This window comes from Entelurus aequoreus, linkage group LG17 (assembly GCF_033978785.1).
Source record: "Entelurus aequoreus isolate RoL-2023_Sb linkage group LG17, RoL_Eaeq_v1.1, whole genome shotgun sequence".
NCBI lineage: Eukaryota > Metazoa > Chordata > Actinopteri > Syngnathiformes > Syngnathidae > Entelurus > Entelurus aequoreus.
In genome coordinates, this window is record NC_084747.1 from 42,714,537 (window position 1) to 42,729,000 (window position 14,464).

The following is a 14,464-nucleotide window of genomic DNA, read 5'->3' on the forward strand; positions in this document are numbered from 1 at the left end:
GGTCTGATCTGTTTGATGTGCGGCAGAAATGTCAAAGCTCGTATTGGCTTGTACAGTCACTACAGAGCACATCATTTTTAGGGACGATGGACCCCTATCTTCTAACAAGAAGAGGAGCCAGCCAATATTAGCTCGGATTACAAATATATATATATATATATATATATATTTCAAAATGGTGCCGCTCAAGTGGCTGCTGTTGGCAGGAGCTCTGTGCTCTTGTGTCATCCTTTTGTGTTCCTGGTGTTTCAATCTTGTTTTCATGTGGGGTTTTTTTTTTTTTGCCTTTTGGTTCGGGACCCTTTGGGACTGTGCGACAAGGGGTGGCACTTTCGTGACTTCTGCTGTGCTTTTTTGTGAACTTCTGGATATGCCTGCCGGGAGCCTTTTGGCTATGGAGACCACCTGCTGGGTCTCTGCCACACCAAAGTCAGTTTGGAGAGACTGGAGGAGATGCGGATGAAGAGACAGGGCTGCGCAGCTGGCGCTGAGCGCCGGGAAGGACAAGCTTCACAGTGTCTTGGCTGTCTTGTATCGGACACCTCGGTCTCCTTAGACGCATCCTCGCTCATCCATGCGGACTGTACACTGGCCGAGAGTTAGTGGACGGTTGAGGGTGGAGTCAACTCTCTTGGTTGCTTTGTTGGGTCTGCTCCTGTCTCTGGCCATGCTCCCCCCACCCCAGCAGACAACGGCGTGGAACACAGCAGAGGCCAACACAGTGTATATGTTTGTTTTTTTGTTGTTTTTACTTTTGTAGCTGTATGTTGAAATGGCTGGTTGCTTCATCTCTGCTCTTTTAATGTCTTTAATGTGCTTTGTGTTCTTTGATGTTTCCCTCTTACACACATGTATGTGTGCTATGGCTATGAGTTTTTTTTCCTTGGCCTCAGTCTGGACCCCCGCTCCAGGGGCCCAGGCTTACCAAACTCTTCCATTTTCTTATAATAAAGCTGACAGTTAACGTTGGAATATTTAGGAGCGAGGAAATTACACGACTGGATTTGTTGCACAGGTGGCATCCTATGACATTTCCACGCTGGAAATCACTGAGCAAGAGCGGCCCATTCTTTCACAAATGTTTGTAGAAACAGTCTCCATGCGTAAGTGCTTGATTTTATACACCTGTGGCCGGGCCAAGTGATTAGGACACCTGATTTTCATCATTTGGATGGGTGGCCAAATACTTTTGGCAATATAGTGTATATATATATATATATATTTGTTATTACTAATTAATACTAACATTTGTTTTTAAATGTATGTATACATTTTTTGAGCCTTTTTAAAGATATATATTATCATAGCAAAATTTGCAAATTATTTGATGACATCATGGTAACCACGCCACTGACCACGCCCCCACCGCCACATGTATCTTGGCAGTTTAGGGGGAACCCTGTATACACACGTCATTAAAGTGTGCAGTTTTTTTTTTACTAAAATAGGAAATTTTGTCAAGGCTAAAACCAATTCTGCTTCACTTTTCAAACATTTCAGTTGGCGAATCCTGTTGAAGAGCCAATTAAGTTCGTAGATCAAGGTTCCATATGAAATCTCCTATATGAAGAAAAACTTTTTGAAACATCACAACCCCAGCGCCTCCCAGAGTGCACATTCGATGTGCTAATTAGAGGTTCTGTTGTCTGGATCACACTTCTATATCGTTCATATTATGTCCATCAATCCATTTTCTACCACTTGTCCCTCTCGGGGTCGCGGGGTTGCTGGAGCCTGCGCTCGGGAGGAAGGCGGGGTACACCCTGGACAAGTCACCACGTCATCACAGGGCCAACACAGATAGACAGACAACATTCACACTCACATTCACACACTACGGCCTATTTAGTGTTGTAAATCAGCGTATCTCCAGGTGCATGTCTTTGGAAGTGGGAGGAAGCCAGGCTACCTGGAGAGAACCCATGCAGTCATGGGGAGAACATGCAAACTCCACACAGAAAGACCCCGAACCCAATCATATTATGTGTGTGCTGCATATTCTACAGCGTAACGAAAAAGCCAAGGTTGGACCATTGGAGCATATGAGGAGTGTCTCCATGGTGACAGCCGCTATAGTAGACGCAAATTTCTCTTTTAAATAGGGCACTTGTTATCTATTCTACACACAGTCTTAGTCGATCACCTGCAAAACACCTAGGGGTGAGAATCTTTGGGTACCTAGCAAATTCTGATTCCTGCATGGGTAACGATGCGATTCAGAAACCATTCTCCATTCAAACCGAATCTCGCAATGTATTATTTGGTGTAATAATTGTAATTAAAATGTTCTAAACAGGTTAGAAAAGCTCCTTCTGGTTGCATGGAGATGACCAGGAAAACTTATTTTCTGATACGAAAAATAAATTAAAATATATATTTATTTATTTTTTTTAATCGATTTTTGAAAATTATAAATCGATTTAGAATCGATGTGAATCTATGTTTTGTGCTCCCCTAAACGCATCCAATAATAGTACACACAATTTTATACTTTGCGCATGCTATTTAACATTTGTTATTTAACAGAAAATGTCCATTCTTGGACTGTTCCCGCAAAGTTGACAAAATTTAAGTCTTGGTACGATGAAAAAAATAAGATTCACAAGAAAGTAAGAAGCATAGTCTAACACTTACTTGAATGATTCATCAATTATGGTGTGTGTCTGCACTAGGGTTGTACAGTATACCGGTATTAATATAGTACCGCGATACTAATGAATCATATTCGGTACTATACCGCCTCTGAAAAGTACCGGTGCGCTACTTCTAAATCACTAATCCTCGACAAATAAAGTACGTTTCTTACAAGTATCATCCCTGCAGGACGAGGAATAGCTAAACATGCTTCACTACACGCCGTAGCTCACCGGCGTCAAAATGTAAACAAACGCCATTGGTGTGCACCTACACCTGACATCCACTGTAATGATACCAAGTACAGTAGCGTATCTAGTCGATACTATTATGATTACGTCGATATTTTTTGGCATCACAACATCTTTCTGTTTTTTTTTAAATTGATATTATGTTTATAAACTCAGGAATATGTCCCTGGACACACAAGGACTCGAATATGACCAATGTATGATCCTGTAAAGACTTGGTATCAGATTGATACCTAAATGTGTGGTATCATCCAAAACTAATGTAAAGCATCCAAACAACAGAAGAATAAGTGATTATTTCATTTAAACCGAAGTGTAGATAGAACATGTTAAAAGAGAAAGTAAGCAGATATTAACAGTAAATTGACAAGTAGATTAATAATTCTTTTTTCTACCACTTGTCCTTAATCATTTTGACAAAATATTAGAATGAAAAATGACACAATATGTTACTACATACATCAGCAGCTAAATTAGGAGCCTTTGTTTGCTTACTTACTAATAAAAGACAAGTTGTCTAGTATGTTCACTATTTTATTTAAAGACAAACTTGCAATAAGAAACATATGTTTAATGTACTGTAAGATTTGTTGTTAAAATAAAGCCAATAATGCAATTGTTTGTGGTCCCCTTTATTTAGAAAAGTACCGAAAAGTAGCAATATAATTTTGGTTCCGGTACCGGTATCAAAATATTGGTATCAGGACAACACTAGTCTGTACAGTACAACTCTTTGGGACCGCATGTGTGAGCGAGCTATATTACATATTACACACACGCCAACATGAGGCTCCACATAGGCAGGCCTGTTCCAGAAGGAGGCGGAGCCTGAAAGAGAAGCAGCCAGCAGCTCTGCCTGTTCAATGTTTCTACCCCTGCCTTCATACATGCATTAAACATGTATTTAACATGCATGTGTGCTGGACACAGACGTTCACACAGGAACAGCATTTTTTTAAGCGGCGTTTAAGGCCGCCGTCGCATTTGGATTGCAGGCGGCTCCAATGTCTCCTTCCTACTCCTGTTTCATAAGACGAGAGAGTGGAAAAGTCGGAGTCAGCATGCTGGTATGAGAACAGCCTCAGCTGGAAAGAGATCAGCACACACATCTGCACTGCACCCTGGAGTGTGTGTCTGTGTCAAAAAATCAAGTGTGTGTATCAGAGCAAGAACAAGACAATGAGTGCAGGAGCGTGCACTCCTCTGAATTTTGCAGGCACAGACTTGCAACAGCTGGTGTCATACTTTGAAGCCCCGACTGTCAGGTTCAAGTGAAAATATCCCAATAATTTCTCTCATTTTTACTGACTGACACGGTCTGTAATTTCCCAAGAGTGTTTTCAAATCAAGCAGGATATCCACCTGGATTTTAAATTTGCAGCAAATTCACACTGTACCAAGTGGAGATATTCGGTGCGTGCGCTCCATGTCGCGTTCATGACGACTGAGGAATTTTGGAGCTCAACTGAAGTTTTTTGAGAAATTCCTATTTGTGCATTCACATTAATGGCAGCACGCTTTGTGAATGTAAAAGGCCATTTCGACACGAACACGCATACTTTCAAAAACGATCTTCATCCACATGAGTGTAGATTCAAAACTGTCTCTGTCCACACGCAAACGCATACACGAGCGGTCAGGCACATTTTGTCCAATCAGAAGCCTGGAAAAGCAGTTACAGCTAACTTTGTGACATTGCACCTGTTGTTATAATGTTTATTGTAATATACTAAACGTTCAGTGACATTCACATTATCTTTAAACCAGCCCACATTTACACAGAGCTCTGGGAACATTATGAATCTTTTGTAAGTGCATACACGCCTGTGCTGCTGCAACTCAACACTCGTGGAATTATAGCATGTTTAATCAGCAACATGGTGACATATTACATGTGCAGTGAACTGTACATTTTCTTTAAAAAAGAGCACCCACTAACAAGGAGCCAAGGAAACCTCTTGAATGTTTAAGTGCCTAAAAAGCGAGTATGCGACTGTGCCCAAGGGGCCTGCTCCAAACATGCTCCCACAAGGTTGGGAGCATGGAATTGTCCAAAATGTTTTGGTATCTTGGAGCATTCAAAGTTCCTTTCACTGGAACTAAGGGGCCAAGCCCAACTCCTGAAAAACAACCCCACACCATAATTCCTCCTCCACCAAATTTCACACTCGGCACAATGCAGTCCGAAATGTACCGTTCTCCTGGCAACTTCCATCAGATTGCCAGATGGAAAATGGTGAGTCATCACTCCAGAGAACGCGTCTCCACTGCGCTAGGGTCCAGTGGCGACGTGCTTTACACCACTGCATCAGACGCTTTGCATTGGACTTGGTGATGTATGGCTTAGATACAGCTGCTCTGCCATGGAAACCCATTCCATGAAGCTCTCACTCATCTCATTTGGATGGGTGGCCAAATACTTTTTGCAATATAGTGTACACTACATGTGCAAAGAAGTTAACATTGTCTTTAGCATTAGTACACACTCGGGTTGTATGGTATACCAGTACCAATAAATGCACTAATGAAATATAAAAAAGTACTAGACTAGTTTACGGTGTCAATTACTATGTATTTACCACACGGCGTGAAAATTAAGAAAGTTATTTTTTGAAAACACCCTTATTGAGATCATCAGCCATGATTTTCATTTACCGTATTTTCCGGACTACTGTATAGAGCAGGGGTGGGCAATCAATTTTTACCGGGGGCCGCATGAGCAACTCGAGCACTGCTTGAGGGCCACATCGACAATATTTCAATTAAATGTTGCTCAATATTATTTTTGATATACCGTAAGCTAAATAATAATAATAATTAATAATAATTTAATTTAACCTAACTTTATACAAAAGCAGATTGCTTTTGATGGTTTTATTTTTAACACTGTTTTACACTACACTTCCTGATGTACAGTATAATACAATGCAAAAAAGTCAATTTCTGCACAGGGTTAATTTAAAGTTTATCCTGCATCCTCTTTAAAAGTCCAACATTTTTCCCAATCAGATTTGGACAACCATCTGTTGTCACACCTGCCAGCTTGTCCCATTTCAGTCCTAACATGTGGAAACACGCATTTACCTATGTGAACAAGTCATTACCTGTGGTTGTCTCTTTAATTGACTGCATGGCTGCCAGCTACTCCGTGATTTGAAAGTCTGCAGTTATCCCACGTAAGAAGATGAGCAGCTGGGCGGTGTTACGTACATCGCAGCTCTCAGCAAAGCCAGCGAAAAACAGTCAAAGTCGGCCGTTCTGTTCTTCAGCTGAAGCTCCAAGTTTCCGGGCATATCAGCGCAACAGAGTCTAATAAGCACTCCTTAATAAACTCTCCGTCAGAAAACGCCTTACTTTTTCTGGCGATTTTGTGAGAAATTACGAAACTTGTCCTGACGGCTGCATCTCTGGGGGTGTGAAATATGGCAAAAAGTCCTTGTTGGGTTTGCAGTTTTACCATCAACGCATCAGCCTCCCTTGCGCGCTCTTCATCAGACAGATTAAGGTATTTTTCCTCGTGCTTCGTCGTGTAGTGGCGATTCAAATTATATTCTTTAAACACAGCAGCCTGTGTACCACACATTAAGCACACGGCTTTACCTTTAATTTCTGTAAAGAAATTATTGGCAGTCCATGTCTTGTTGGAAACACGCCATTCGTCATCAACTTTTCTTTTTTTAGCGCGAGCTGACATCTCGGTGGAGACTGGGCATCACTTGTCGCTGTGCACCTTCACTCACAGGTTACACCCGGACATACGTCCATAAATAACAATTTTCAAAATAAAAGCAGCACAGTTGTATTGCATGCACGACATAGATGTTTTTTTTTTATTTATTTTGTCATTTGTGATTGCCGCTGTTCACATTCACTCACAATCGCGGACGAGCATAGTCCACACGGAAGTAATACAAATAACGCTTTTCAAAACAAAAGCAGCCCCGTTGTATTGCACACTCGACATAGATACTTTTTAAAATGTATTTTGTAATTTATGATTGGCCTCACGCGGGCCGGACAGGGATGCACAAAGAGCCGGGTGTGGCCCGTGCCCAGGTCTGGTATAGAGCGTACCCACGAAATTTTAGAAGAAAAAAATATTTATATTCACCGCACCAGACCATATGCCGCAGATATACGAAAGATTTTGTAAATGTTTTTTACATACCTTAAATGTTTCCAAACGGTGCCTGTAACATGGCAGTAAAATGGCTGATCACACAAAACAGATGCTATCGTCATGGACCCACTAGCTCCGGAAGCTAGCTCTCCAATCAGCTAAACAGACTCAATAACTCCACGGTGACATTTTGGTGAATTTATAGAGGAATTTGTGAAAATACAAAAACAATGCCATTTAAAAGTTTTTACCACCAACTGACACTTGTAAATGTGTTACCATGTTAGCTAATTCTAGGGACACTAGCTTTATCATATTACGATACGTACAAATATGCATAAAAACACTACTATCAACCACGTGACAGTATTTTAGTTATATTGTAAAACTTACAAACGTTGCTTGTCGTGATGAAGGAAGAAACTATACAAGTAGAAAGGCTATGGACGACCAGTAGATGGAACGGCACTTACACTTCAGGTTCTACTGTAAATGGTCAACCCACAGCACATGCATTGAGCGAACTTGTCCAAAAGATAGCACCATAGCACGAACAATAACACACCTTTTCAGTATCTGTGTTGGCGTTACTACTATACAATTTTGTTGAATACAATACATAACGTCAGTTAGTGAGGAAAAATTAATTGATTAGCCGCACCTTTACATAAGCCGCAGGGTTCAAAGTAGCGGCTTATAGTCCGGAAGATACTGTACTTTGTTAAGATGGGACCTTAGGGGCTCCAAGTTAGGATATAACCTTATTTCCCATCAATTTGTAAGGCAGCAACAGTGCAAAAATGTGCACTATAAAATATAATGATAATCATGAAAACAAACTAAATCTATCCAAGAGGAGACTGATGGCTACAAGACCGCTACAGTTAAGTAGGGACCGTGGAGTACAATACTGTAATATTAATGTGTACTTTTATTTGTTGTCATTTCTAGTACCCTCAAAAGGAATGAATTGATTAACGTGGACCCCGACTTAAACAAGTTGAAAAACTTATTCGGGTGTTACCATTTAGTGGTCAATTGTACGGAATATGTACTGTACTGTGCAATATACTAATAAAAGTTTCAATCAATCAATCAATCAAAAAGGTGGTGACGAATGCAAGGCCAAGCGTACAAAAGCAGTACAGTACTAATGAGGGTACCACCCTCAGGGCACAGGCACATGTATGTACTTTTCGAAACCAGGGGTGTGTCTTGCCTTAACCGCAGGCTTTATTTTGCACCTGCACAATAACAATGGAAACAAATGAGACGCTGATTAGACAAAAACAATGTGAAAGAACTTGTTGGGGGGGGGGTTTTCAGCGATGTCGCTGTTAAAACAGAGTGCTGATTCTCGCTGAGCCATACGGACCGGACATTGACCGAGAGCTAGTGGGCAGCCTACGAAGGAGTTGGCTCTCTTGGTTGCTTTATTGGGCCTGTTCCTGTCTCTGGCCGTGTGGCCCCCCACCCCAGCAGACGATGGCGTGAAGCACTGCAGAGGCCACCGTGGTGTATGTGTGTGTTGAGATGGTGTTTTTGTTTTGTAGAGTGTCTATGCATGGTGAAATTGTGTTTGAGCAATATGTATTGTGTTTTACTTTTGGAGCTGCATGTAGAAATGGCGCCACTCAAGTAACAGATGGTTCCATCAGCTTTGTACATACCTATAAATGAGGCATAATGATGCAATAAGTACATACAGCTAGCCTCAATAACATGTTAGCATCGATTAGCTTGCAGTCATGCACTGACCAAATATGCCATATTAGCACTCCAACAAGTATGTAAAATCAACAAAACTCACCTTTGTGCATTCACCCGCAACATTAAAGGTTTGGTGGACAAAATGAAACAAAGAAGAAGTGGCGCAAAACACGTCTTTCTGTGGCAGCGTTGGAGAAAGTTGTACATGTCAACAAAATACGGTGAGTTCAACGACCGCCGAAATTAGTAGGACAAAACGGCGCTCGCCAAATACTCTCATCAGTGGAGCATGTTTAATATAACTGCGGGATTTCTAACAATCAGGAAGGTTTGTGTCATGTTTGTCCTCCGACAGAAACCATATTAAAACAAAAAATCTATTTTCCCCTCACCTTTTATCAAAGCTCCAGGGAGCCACTAGGGCGGCGCTAAAAAGCCGCGAGTTGCCGACCCCCGCACTAGTGGTACCCGTACCACAGTTTGAGAATCACTGTTTTATCGCAACAAAGACAGGACTGCAGTTTGTTAGTTGCTTGTCTGGTTGGGACTGGAACTCCCTGCCAGTACAAGAACAAACATTTTGGAGATTTTAGAAATATAGAGATTTGAAAATGTAAAAAAAATTAATAATAATAAAAATTACACAAACACATATATATATACATATATATACATACATACATACATACATACATACATACATACATACATACATACATACATACATACATACATACATATATATATATATATATATATATATATATATATATTAGGGCTGCAACAACTAATCGATTAAATCGATTAAAATCGATTATAAAAATAGTTGGTGAACAATTATGTGGCAAAAGCGTTGCTACAAAAAGTAGCACCACTGCTAATGTAGCATCATTTAAAAAGTCACCCGCTAGAGAATAAAGAGTGCTTGAAACTCCGCATGTCAACATCTCCGTTCAGTGCCACACCCACAAAATGCCGAAGCAACCATTTCCACATCTACACCGTATGTAAAAAAATAGTCAACAACAAAAGGAGATAACGTCCGTGTCAAGCTTGTCCCTGACAGTTTGGTTATGTTTTAGTTTTTCCTCTGTTTGTCTTTATTTCCTGTCAGCGCTTTTATTTTGGTTGTTTCCTGCTTGTCTCCCTGAGCGTTGTGTTGCCTCAGCTGCGGCTGATCGGCACTTGGCCACACCTGGTGTCTCTCAGCCAGATGCTATTTAAACCTGTCTTGCCAGCCAGTCTGTGCTGGAGTATTGTCGTTGTCGCTAATACTTGTCGTCGTTGAAGCTTACTTGTATACTGTAGCTGTTTGCAGCGTGCTGTCTTTTGCAGACCCACTGGAGTGGATGGCGCCGTCTGTTGCAGACCCAATGGGTAGAGAAGTAGCTGTGCCTCCCCAGCTGCACAGCTACTCGTAGCCCCCCCCCCTCAAGGGACGGATCCCAGACGTCCCCCGAGAAGCCAACACAGGACAGGGATGGGTGGGAGGGATTACAAAAATAGGCAAAGCATTTCCTCGATTCGGCCATCAATGTTAAAGCATTGTTAAGCCTCTCTGCCATCGAAATCTCCGTGGGGTTCGTGTTAGGCTGGAGTATTCTGTCACTAGGTGTTGGTGACGAACCCCAAGATGCAGAGAAGGCAGGATTGGTGCAGGAAAACATGATTTAATGTCGAAAATAAGAAGGTAAAACACAAACCAGGAACTAGGCGACAGGAAACAGGATACCAGGAAACAGGAACTAGGAACAAAAAGACAGCACGCTGCAAACAGCTACAGGATACAAGTAAGCTTCAACGACGACAACTGTGTTGGCTTCTCGGGGGACGTCTGGGATCCGTCCCTTGAGGGGGGGGGGCTACGAGTAGCTGTGCAGCTGGGGAGGCACAGCTACTTCTCTACCCATTGGGTCTGCAACAGACGGCGCCATCCACTCCAGTGGGTCTGCAAAAGACAGCACGCTGCAAACAGCTACAGTATACAAGTAAGCTTCAACGACGACAAGTATTAGCGACAACGACAATACTCCAGCACAGACTGGCTGGCAAGACAGGTTTAAATAGCATCTGGCTGAGAGACACCAGGTGTGGCCAAGTGCCGATCAGCCGCAGCTGAGGCAACACAACGCTCAGGGAGACAAGCAGGAAACAACCAAAATAAAAGCGCTGACAGGAAATAAAGACAAACAGAGGAAAAACTAAAACATAACCAAACTGTCAGGGACAAGCCTGACAGTCCGCAGGAACCTACCACATAGCGAAGGACATATACTATTTGATTTCCTATTATGCAGCTCATTTTTATTTGACAGTTATTGAAATATCTTGTGTGACATCATGCACAAAAGTGCACTTCATTTGTTTTAAACTATTGTAGTGGCGTTCTGTACAAAAAGTGCACTTTAATTTAGTGTTGTTTTGATATGTCATCTTAGTGACATCATGCACAAAAGTGCACTAATAGCTTGTTTTAAAATGTCTCTGACAATCTTGCACTTTCTGTTTTGGAAATGACATGAATGTTTGTGCCACTGCTTAATAACTGTTTAATAAATACAGTTTTGGTCAATTGACTTAGTTGTGATTTCCCTCTCTGCATGAAAGTTTCAAATGAGCATATGTTAATGCAGTATGAACAAGAATGTTTTAATGTAGACACATAGAAATCATACTGCTGTGATTATATGCATCAAATGTTCATTCAAGGCTAAGGCAAAATATCGAGATATATATCGTGTATCGTGACATGGCCTAAAAATATCGAGATATTAATAAAAGGCCACATCGCCCAGCCCTACATATACATATATACACACACACACACACACACACATATATACACACACACACACACACATATATATATATATATATATATATATATATATATATATATATATATATATATATATATATATATATATATATATATATATATATATATATATATATATATATATATATATATATATATATATATATATATATATATATATATATATATATATATATATATATATATATATATATATATATATATATATATATATATATATATATATATATATATATATATATATATATATATATATATATATATATATATATATATATATATATATATGTTCTGTTAAACCACCCAAGGGCAAACAGCCCTTTTAGCAGGAAAAGTATCAGATTCAAAACATGTCCTTAACAAGCAAAATTTAAATACTTAAAAAAAAAAAATTATGGTTTGTATATAATTTTAACATGGTGACACAAGTCATACAATAATCAATTGCAAATGGAATAAAAGTGGTAGTTTCTAGACAGAAATAGGAATAATGAGGATAAGTACTGCTCGCTGTACATATCCTACGAAGTCAGACCTACACTGTTACAATGTCAGTTTCTCAGATTATATAATTGTTGATGACTGAAGTGCTGATAGCAACCAAACCTATGACTTATCAAAACAACACTACATTAAATTGCACTTTTTGTACAGAACGCCACTACTATAGTTTAAAACAAATAAAGTGCACTTTTGTGCATGATGTCACACAAGATATTTTAAAAACTGTCAAATAAAAATTAGCTGCATAATAGGAAATCATATTGTGTATGTCCTTGTGGTAGGTTCCGGCGGACGTTATCTCCTTATGTTGTGGACTATTTTTTTCATACGATGTTGATGTGGAAATGGTTGCCTCGGCATTTTGTTGGTGTGGCACCGAACGGAGATGTTGACATGCGGAGTAAGCACTCTTCATTTTCTAGCGGGTGACTTTTCAAATGATGCTACATATTCGCAGTAATGCTACTTTTTGTAGCAACGCTTTTGCCCCACACTTGACAAATTACGGTTGTCTGTTCAACATCTTCCCGCTTGAAGCCAAACCACCGCCAGACGATGTACCCCGTGCTGTTTTTCTTGGGAATTAATTCTTCCTCCATTTTTTACCAGATTCGCACCTTCTTTCTCTCTTATTACCACTGGCACCACAGCTACCTCTCTGCTCCGCGAGGGCGTACACGTATGTGACGTATGTAAGAGGGTGCGCTTGTTTTATGTCTCTGTGAGAAGGAGAGACTAGAAAGAGTGAGAAGAGTCTGTAGTGTAATGCCTGCAGCTAAAAGCAACTGCGTGAGAACGTATACTCGAATATCACGATATAGTCATTTTCTATATCGCACAGAGACAAACCCGCGATATATCGAGTATATCGCCCAGCCCTAATTCGGGTGTTTCCATTTAGTGGTCAATTGTACGGAATATGTACTGTACAATCTACTAATAAAAGTTTCAATTATTATTATTATTATTATTATTATAGAGGTTTATTTGAAATAGGGACAGATACAAAAACATAGACATCTGAAACAGTTATCCGATGTATGCATCATAGTGTTTGTAGCCAAAGCTAATTTACAACACTTGTCCCCAACAACAACAACAACAACAACACAGATCAAACATCATTAAAATAGGGAAATAAAAAATAGAATGAGTCGATAATAATGATAATAGAAATAATACAGACAAAGTGCAAACTAGATAAAAGCCAATAATAATAATAACACAGACAAAGTGCAGACTAGATAAAAACCAATTAGTAAAAATGAGTAAAAACTAAACATGGGAACACGATTGTTGCTCAACTAGCCATAATTTTGTTTGTTTTTTGAAAGTGACAAGTGCAGGTATACTTTTCAAAGTGTCCGGTAAAGAGTTCCATAGATGTGGTCCTTTTATTGAAAAGGCAGTCAGGGCAAAAGATGTTCTACGGAATGGAACACAACAGTTGCCTTTTGACACTGCTCGGGTGGTAGATCTGGTACCACTTTGCAGTCTTGTAATTGCCTTGCAGAGCAATTGGGGAGCAGAGTTATCCAAGCATTTAAAAACCAGTTTGACTGTGTGTAACAAAATAAAATTGGTAAAACCTAAAATATTGTATTTGGTTAAAATTTGGCAATGATGATATCGTATACTCTTCTTGTCTAGAACTTTCAAGGTGCGGTTATAAAGACACTCAATGGTCTTGATTGATGACTGGTGTGCCTGGGACCATGTAGTTAAGCCATAAAATATGTGTGAAAGAATCATTGCATTCATAAAAGTAAAAGCACAGCTAAGAGTTAAGCAGTGTCTTATAATCTTAAAACAGCCTAGGTTTGCCTTCAGGGTTTTACACATTTTCTTAAAGGCCTACTGAAATGAATTTTTTGTATTTAAACGGGAATAGCAGATCCATTCTATGTGTCATACTTGATCATTTCGCGATATTGCCATATTTTTGCTGAAAGGATTTAGTAGAGAAAATCGACGATAAAGTTCGCAACTTTTGCTCGCTGATAAAAAAAAGCCTTGCCTGTACCGGAAGTAGCGTGACGTCACAGGAGGTAATATTCCTCACAATTTTCCTTTGTTTACAATGGAGCGAGAGAGATTCGGAGCGACAAAGCGACGATTACCCCATTAATTTGAGCGGGGATGAAAGATTCGTAGATGAGGAACGTTACAGTGAAGGACTAGAGAGGCAGTGATGGACGTATCTTTTTTCGCTCTGACCGAAACTTAGGTACAAGCTGGCTCATTGGATTCCACACTCTCCTTTTTCTATTGTGGATCACGGACTTGTATTTTAAACCACCTCGGATACTATATCCTCTTGAAAATGAGAGTCGAGCACGCGAAATGGACATTTAAAGTGACTTTTATCTCCACGACAATACATCGGTGACACACTTAGCTACTGAG

At 40.0% G+C, this 14,464-nt stretch overlaps 1 protein-coding gene across 1 annotated transcript in view; it reads right to left on the reverse strand.

The window, feature by feature from the left end:
• Nucleotides 1–14,464, reverse strand: part of ghra (growth hormone receptor a) — a 129,659-nt gene that overhangs the window by 113,240 nt on the left and 1,955 nt on the right. The gene's annotated exons all lie outside the window — the stretch shown is intronic.